Genomic DNA, 9,303 nt, shown 5'->3' with positions numbered 1-9,303 from the left:
AGTCACCTTGCTGGGGTCATTTGACCCCAGTACTCTTTCCTGCCATGGCAGGGGGTCGGACTTGATGATCTGCTCAGGTCCCTTCTGACCCTACTAACTATGAAACAACTGCACAGTCTGCCGCCTATGTAGAAATGGTCAGCAAGTACCAAATAAATGCACAGTAACATCTTTTAGATGATGCTACTGTGCAGTAGCCTGATACTACTGTCTGTGCAGTATTTTTCAGCTACTGTGCAGTCAGTGTCTGATGTGGACGCACCAACTGTGAACTGAATTTGATGCTCCTAGAGCATCTTCCATCCATCACAGATCACAATCCTAAAGCATTTACTAGTATCTAGCACTTAGATACGGCCAACTCTGGAATGGGGCACTTGCAGCTGTTTAACAGCAATATTGCGCAAAAGGATAAGAAATTAAGGACCATAGGCCTGTAATGCCAGAAACATGAAGCATGTATCTAGACACTAAACTAACACTGCATCTTTTGGGGAAAGTACCAGGAGATCAATAATGGAAACAGAATCTAAAACTTGATGTTAGGACTAATATATCAGAGATGACAGGCTGCAGCACAGCATGCTCCATGCCATCATGACTGTGTTAGGGCTTTGGGGGCAAAAATGATACTAAGGCAGTGGTTCTCAACCTTTTTAGATTCAAGGCACCTTGAGGAATATACCAGCTCTTAATTTTCACTAGTTCTTTGACTACAGAACAAAGAGTAATTCTTCTGTTGCAAAGAAATCAGAAAGATCACATTAGGTCAGACTGTTTTTAACACTGTTAAATCATTTTTGAAATCTCAGGGTTATTTTGTGAATCATCTTTATACACCTAACAGTACTAATATTGTGTGACACCCTGAGGCACCTTTGAAAAGATCTCAGTGCAGCCCTGGGTTGAAAATCACTGCGCTAAGGGGAAATTGTGACTCAGTCATTCACGCCATTCTAAGCAGTATGGTACCCTGCTAGCACTATCCTATGCTAGCACTGGGCACTATGCTAGTTTTAGGGTCTAACTCAGCAGCGAGAACATCATGTCCGCTGAGATATGAGAATAGTTTGCCAGGCCACATTTGGGCATAACAAGAAGCATTCTGGGAGCTGTAGTTCAGTGACCACCTGGCTTAAAACTCCATTTTCCTGTCTTTGGCTTCACTTCAGAAAAAGCAATCCTTTCAGCAGGTAGAGAAAGAAAATTGAAGAGGCTGTTTGACTATGGACAGTCCATTAGAGGGCAGCAGTGTCAGGACAGAGCTCACACAGCAGGTGAGAAACAGCAGAATTGCTGGATTCCTTGGTTTAATCTAGTTGGCAGTGACTACGGCAGGATAAGTGAGTTGCCAGAAGGTAGGCATACTGTTGTGGGGGGGGGGAAGGCTTGCAGGTCAGACCAGGGCTGTAGGTCACAAGTAGATTCAATCAGCAAATGAATTGGAGAGAAATGGGGTAGCAAGAGACAAAAAAAAATACTGTACATGGGCACAGGCATGTGCATGCTGTCTGGAGCATGATGTTCTACCTGTAGTTTAACATGGCAGACATACAGCATTTGATACCTGATACAACTATGTTTACTTGACAACCTATGGAGGTATAGGATCAGGATATCACTAATGCACATGTACATAATTTCAGAAGAGTCTGTATTGTGCCAGTGCTTTGAGATAAGCAACAACAGTTATTAATGAAAGAGAATGTTGATTTAAGATGAAATACAGGAAAATCTGGCTAATTAGTCACAGGGGTAATTTGTCACTATGGCCTTACCAGTTGGTGCACAGAATCCCTGCCAGAGTCCCACTGATTTGTGGATGAAACACTCTGGCTAATTCATCATCTGTTACAGAAAAAATAGTTATTTCCAGGTGTGTATACATACCAAATCATAACAAGTTTACTCCTGATAATTCGTCAAATTAAAAGTGCTGGGCTGTTGAGCCAGCCGGTGCTTACAAAGTACTGGATACTCTTTACTTGGATCAACAAGACATAGAACATCAACCATTTTGCTGAATTACGTATCTTCTTCTATTATGGTAAGGAGTGCATGCAAATATGGAAGACAAAAATCTTTGACTGGTTATTTTACTCCCTCATAATCTGGTAATTCTTATATAGTGAGCACTTGAAATTTTGTGATAAGAAATGGTGGATTAGGCATTTACCTCTATAATCATACAGAGTACAAACCAGACTGCATACAATTTTGCAAGGTTTATAATATATTTTTTCTTTGTTATAAATGTCAGAAACTATCCTTCACCATATTTTGATCTGGTATTCAGAATATATCTCACAAAAGTTTAGAAATGGCTACTGATTATTAGTCAGGTATGGATAATTACTCATCGAGTCCCTTGGAATGACAAATTAAAGAGATTTTATTGTGTGCATTTCTTTACGTTAGTTAGGAATAATGCATTTATTATGTATGCACATAACTATACATTTTCTTTCTTCTAAGAGCTTGGATTTTGTAAACTGGTTTTGGCAACCTAATAGGCTTTTGAAACAAAGTTCTTTAATTTTGGAATTTTGTGGGGGGAGTGGGAAGAGGCAGGGATGTAGGATAATACCCCATTACTCTTTAATTTTCCAGGTAAATTAGATCAAAAAAGAAATCTCTGAGAGAGGCTATAATACCAAATTGTTACATTAAGGGTGTGTGTACACATGTACGTATGGCACGTTTGTTATGGTGCTATCATTTAGTACTTTTTTTGGAAGTACTAAAAGATGGTGCAGTAACAGCTCATACTGTGCTCTGCCAACCGTGCACAGTTATTTTTGGCTGCTACATTGCCATAGCAACACACTATAATGAGGGAGTGCATTGCTATGGCGACTTAGTGGTGGCATCACAGTTTTTGCCAAGGGATGCTACAGCGCCATAGCATCTTGTTTAGATGCTCCCTAAGGGAGTTAGCCATGCTGGCCAAAATAATAACAGCAGGAAACCAATAGTTATGTTCCCCTACTAGCACTGAATATATAGTGAGTAAAATCTGGTTATGAAGATTCACTATCAATAGGTAATACATTGCTCAAGTGTGGTAGTGAAGGTGTAAGAGAGAATTTTATGCTACATACAAGCAACATATCAGCTCAGTATTTCTATTTTTATAATTAAAGGATTTGTCAATGAGAGCACAATGCGTTCTGCCTCTCTGCCTTTGTTTTAATCGCTACAAGAGGCCAACATAGGCAAAGTACTGTAGAATTTAACCTGCATATGCATTTTTCTTTTCTCTTGCTACTTATAATCTGGTAGACATTCATTTCTCATTTTCATTTAAAGGAATTTCCTAAATGCCTTATTATTCTTGTCCTTGAAAATACTGTTGCATTGCCAATATCAAAATGTTTCCCTCTGTATGCTGTAACCTAATTCAGGGGTTTTCCCAACCTTTTTGAGTCAGTGTACCTACAATGGCCAGACGTGGAGCAGTGTACCCCCACCAGCTGAACATGGGGAAGAGAGGCCTGCCGTGTGGCCTTCCTCTGCATCTGGCCAAGCAGGCTATACCTGCGTTGGATGGTGTGTGGCGGCACTCCGTCCCTGCCCACCCATGCATACGTCCTAGGGCCTTCTTGCGTACCCCCCCAGTTGACAACCCATGACCTAATTTAATTTAATTTGTGGAGTGAGTAACACAGAACAGTGGTGAATAATTCATAACATTTTTTCTAGATTAGAGGAAACATTTATAGTTATTTTTATTCTTTAAATTTGCTCACTCTGTTTAGAGGATAGTTTCAAAATAAGTTATAGATTTCAGTGGGATGACTTCGTTCTAGAACTCTGAAATCCTGAGGATGATTGTTATTATAGATGTGTGTGTGCATGCACACATGTGTGTATGTGTGTATAAACGCGGAAAGGATGGAAGGAAGATATCTCAAAATCAAACAAACAATAGAGCATGCACTGAAGATTTAATAACAAAGAACTACCATTTTCCAATATCATACTATTTTCTTGTCCCAAACCTTAAGGGTCTGCAGAAGTAGAACTCACCCCCCCCACCTTATGTTCCACACAGCAGGAGTTCCTGTAGACATAGGAACGGCATTCTGCTACCGGGAAGATTACAAGGGGGCCAAAACTTCGGGGCATGGGTGACTTCTGTGAGGTGCTGGGTAGCCTCATGTCAAGAAGTGTGAAGGTTTGGTTCTGAAAGTCAGTCTCTACTGAAGATTGTACGAAATAAATGCCATTGTAATAGACTGTCTATTAAAAATCATTAAGACAAAAGTTTCTGTCCAGTGAAAATGTGAATTGAGGCTATAACTAGCCAAAGGTTGTTAAGGGTGGAATTGTGAACTTTAACTGCCAAGACTACTTGGTGAGAGAAGATGGGCTATAGGGCCTGTAAATCACATCTACTTTACCACTCCATCCAAGAAAAGCATAGCCCATTTGCAGACGTTTCCTCAGCCTGACAAAAAGTGTTTGTGCCTGAAAGCTTGCTAAGAAAATTTTTTTCCCAACTCTTTGAGTTGGTCTAATAAAAGATATCAGATTTACCCAAAGAACCTTGTCTGCCTATGTTAGAAATACTTTCCCAGTTTTGGAATACTGGTATCCTATACTAGCAAGGCACTCGAAGTGTGGGTAAAGCTATAGCAGGAAAGCTGTACATCATACCAGCATAGTACAACCACTTTCCACAAGTGAAAGACGCTGTACCAGTAAAAGTGCAGTTTTGCTGGTATAACTGGGGCTACTGACAATGACTTTTGTTTCCATAGCTATTCTGATCAATACTCATGCTTCTTTGCACCCCTATGCAATATACTATGTAGGCAGATATGTCTGTATTGCAGATGCAACCTGTGTGATGCAGTGAGAAAGCAAGGAAACCAGTTCTATGTGTCCTGGAAAGTCAGGGAGGCAGTCTTTTCTTGGGTCTGGATGGGCTTTCTTGAGGATCTGTCAGCAAGGAATCTGCCTATGTGCTGTCTGTACTTCTAGCTGTGCAAGGAAACAGGACTCTGTATCTTTCCCTATATAAACAGACTGCACTGAGGATAACTGTGTAATTGATTTCTCACTCAAACAGAACCACTCCTCTGGGTCTTGAGTTTTGGGCTTTCCCCCCAGGTTTAAGTGGAAACAATATTCTTTCAGGTCTAGTCTGTCATCGAGAGGTTAGAGACTTAGTAAATTAAGGTGCAGTAGTAGATAGACATAAAATACTAATAAAATATTGACTTTCCAATGTCCTGACTTCTGAGCACTTATCTATACCAATTTAATATTATCTTAGTTCCTGTTCCTGAGCTTATTGTCATCATCACTGTTGTTGTTCTTGCTGTAGATTTTCTAGGAGAAATGAGAGAAAAAACAAATTCCCATATTTGGATCATCTTGTCTAAGCAGCCAGTCCTGGACAACATCTTCCCCTGTGTGAAATGATTGGGATCATGAGCCCTGATTTTATTCAGTTTTCTAAGTAAAAAGACATATATTCTACCCACAATTAAGTTAACAATGAATTTGTTTACATAGGCTACAGTCCCTCCAATGCCAGAGCATCAGATGAAATTAGTCAGTTACCCATCCAGCAGCAATATAGATAATAATGCTTTCCACTTCCTCAATGTTCTTTTCTTTGTGGATATCCACACTCTTCATAAAGATTGAGCTAGCATTGTTAGCCACATGTTACAGTCTGTCTAAGGTCTTGTTTACACTAGAGTATCCAACCATTTGTAGTTCAGTTGACTATTTCACCCCCATGCTGACTACTTGAAATCAATGTAAAGTTTGATGTAATGTTCCTCCTAGAACTGCCTAGCAACAATTCATGGGGGCATGTGCGTCATCTTTGGCAAAGGTAGCAGCACCGTTAGCCAGTGAATCTCACCAGTGTGTTAGCTGACAGTTTCCTTTTTCCTGCAACACAACCTCTTCCGTAACGCAACTCATAGATTTTCCCTTCCCTGGAATTAACACCAGTGAGAAGCCCTCTCTAATCCTACTGGTCTTCAGCCCCTTTACCATGCCTCCCCATGGTATCCTTTTCTCTTTTGTTAAAAAAAACACGATCAGTTTTCCCAATGAAGATGCTATCACTTCTCCACAATAAAACCAGGAAAAATTTGCAAAGTCAGGATAGCTCATCTGTGCAAACGCACACAAGCTACTACCTTATCTTCTGGTCTATTTAACCACTTAGTGGATGTGTCTACTCATGCATTTATGACAGCTTAAATTTACTGTACAGTAAGCAGGAATAGGCTGGCATCTATATATGCAGGTGCTAAAGTGCATTAACGCAGTGTGAGGATTGATTTGGGACTAAAATTAGGGACTGGGGGCCTGGAGGCTGGGGTGGGCTCTGCTGGCTCCGGGACACTGCTCCACTCCCCCACTTCACCTCAGGGAGCAAGGAGGCATATGGTACCAGGGCTGGGGAGTGGAGCACTTCCCCAGAGCCAGCAGAGCCTGCGCCAGCCCCAGCCTCTATCCTGCCTTGCCTCACCTCAGGGAGGAGCCACTGCCTGCCCTGAGTGAGGCTCTGCTGGCTATGGGGAACTGCTCCATCGGCTCCAGGGAAGTGCCCCACTCCTCAGCCCTGATGCCACGTGGCTTCTCACTCCCCAAGGCAAAGCGGAGGAACGGAGCGGTTCCCTGGAGCCCACGGAGCCCACACCAGGCTCCCGCCTCTGCGTCGCTTCTCAGAGGAACTTACCATCGTGTAAGTGTCCCATGCCGCAGCCCAGCTCCTATCCCAGTGGGTGCGTGGACTAAAAAAGTTTGTGCGCGGTCAGCCTTTTATTTGTGCGTGGCCACATACGTGCACCTTAGAGGTAACCTTGCTTGCAAGCCTATTGAGGTCGGCCTGGATCACCAGCTTATCCTCAAGTTTGGAAACTCTTCCCCAAAGTTTGGTGTTGTCAGCGAACTTGGCCAGTTCACTTTTGACACTAGAATCCAGATTATATATGAAGACATTAAAGAGTACAGGTCCAAGAACAGGGCCTTGGGGGATGCCACTCGTCACTGAGTGCCATGTCAACTACCGCTCTCTGGGTCCGACCTCAGAGCCAGTTCCCCAGCAATCAGACTGTGGAGTAGTTGAGGCTGCAGTTGCCCATTTTTTCCATGAGGACATCATGGGACACCAGGTCAAAGACTTTTTTAAAGTCCAAATGTATGATATCAACCTCTTCCCTCTGCCAGTCAGTACCCCTGCCCCCGTTCTCACAACCAATGGTTCACTAAAATTCCTTGGGCACTTGATGGGGGGGGCTTGAATGGGGCCATAAGTGAGCAGGGGGAGGCATCCAGGAGCAGGATAGGTGGGTGATCAAGGCCAGGACTGGGATTGTGGGATGGTGACTGCATGGGGCCAGGGCCCTGGGCAGAGCTGTGATCTACTGCTAACACCCTTGCAATGGGCACTGGTTCCAGGCAGGGTCATGTAGGGAGTGGATCGTGGCTCTGTCCCCAGCTCCAGCCCCACACTTTCACTGCCCAGTGGTCCCAAGGTCTCTGTGGAGACTGTCCGGGACCTGCGTGGACAGGGCACACAACTAGACAGACAGGATGAGGCCACCTTTGGGCAGGAAGATGCATCCAGGGCTGGGGCTGGGATCTTGGATAACTTGGCACCGGAGCCAGGGGCAGAGCTATGATCTGCTCCCCAGAAGTCCCTGCCCACAGAACCTACACTCATCATGGGGCCGTGTGGGCAGCAGATGGCAGCTCTGCCCCAGCCCCATGCTGTCACTGCTTCACAATCCTGCCCGGTGATCTTGACCTCACCTGCCTGTCCTGCTCCCAAATACCATTCCCTGCCTGCCCGTGGCCCCATCCCATCCCATCCACCTGGCCATGCGACCTGCCTGCATGTGTCCTGCCCATGTTGGGTGCAGGGCAGATGGGCTGGGATGCCAAGGTAGTGAGGCTGGGCCCAGTGGTGGCAGCTGGAAGGAGCCACCAGCACTGGGGTTGCTGGGAAGTGAGTCCAGGTACTGCACTGCTTCAGCCCTGCTGGGTGTCTGAACTGGCTGCACATGCCACAGACTGGGCTATGCCCTGAGCTGGGTGGGACTGTGGGACCTGCCACAGGCTGGACAAAATCCTTTAGCGGGCCAGACAGATCCTACTCACAAGTCATATTTTGCCCACCTCTGAGGTAAAGGATGGTCTCATGGAGAATTAGACTGTATTTTTACCTTTGCCATACAGTTCTTATGCGACGAAGAGCATGACACTTAATCCAGGTTTTCACTGGTGTCCCTAATGCTTAGAGGAAGATCATGAACTTTTGCCAATCTACCTCATTATTCTTCTTCAAAAACCTCATTAAATATGATGACTACAAAAATTTGACAATGGTTAGGCTGTTGGAATTATGAGACTACTGCCTTTCTTTCTGTCCAATATCATCTCATTATTTCTGGCATTTCCTTTTGAATCTATCTATATCCCTCTAGGCAGGGATATTTTTTCTGTTCTATGTTTGTTCAGTACCTAGCACACTGGGATCAAGGCCCATGAATGGGTCTTCTAGGTGCAACAGCTATACAAATGTATTCCCTATTTTCTGGGGCCTAACTTGAAAAAACACTCGGACTCTGATAAGTACAGGAGACATTCACAACTATGCTTTAGAATAGATAAATGAGAAGGGTGTTTTGAACAGATAAAGTGCTATTAATTGCTAGTACTCTGAAAAGTCAGACCACTTCCAGTTGGTCACTCCAATTTTAGTATTAATCGTTGAGCCTTAGTTCCCTGTATGTGAAATAGAGATATAATGGTACCTTACAGGAATGTTAAAAAGATGATTTGTAAAGCATCCAGATATTATGGTGATGAGCATCATTGAAAAACCCATGAGAAAATTAATAATTCTGTGTTCATTGCAGGGTTTGGATGCCGTACAGTAAATAACGCTTGGAGCCACATAATGAATGATGAAGATAAAAATAAATATTGGCTATCCATTCAGTGAGTGCTGTTCAACCTGTGCATAGAAAGAAGCAGTAGTCCTGTGGAAAAAATAGAATGTGATAGTAAAATTAAAACCAGAATACGTATGCATACGGGTCCCAAATTAAAGTTGTACTGGCAACCTAAATTCTAGCACATCCCAATTTTCAAGCACTTGACTTGACAATCTTGCATTCTTTGGGGTTTTCTAGTATAGTAAAATATCATTATAACATTAGAAACATTATGACATAGCCTGAGGCCTCTATACTTCCACTTAAGGAGCTATTAGGTGTTGCTTATAGGAACATCCTTATCTACTGAACTTAATCCAGCCAATGAAGG

The 9,303-nt window shown here is 43.3% G+C and overlaps 1 long non-coding RNA gene across 1 annotated transcript; it reads left to right on the top strand.

The window, feature by feature from the left end:
• Positions 1-842: 842 nt before the first annotated feature.
• On the top strand, positions 843-9,103 carry LOC109319384. The gene is made up of 2 exons (XR_002103497.1): positions 843-1,358; positions 8,895-9,103. It is a non-coding gene; the product is annotated as an uncharacterized LOC109319384 (long non-coding RNA).
• Positions 9,104-9,303: the final 200 nt, after the last annotated feature.

Source organism: Crocodylus porosus, unplaced genomic scaffold, assembly GCF_001723895.1.
Source record: "Crocodylus porosus isolate Cpor-Errol unplaced genomic scaffold, CroPor_comp1, whole genome shotgun sequence".
NCBI lineage: Eukaryota > Metazoa > Chordata > Crocodylia > Crocodylidae > Crocodylus > Crocodylus porosus.
This window is presented reverse-complemented; position numbering and strand designations above follow the sequence as displayed.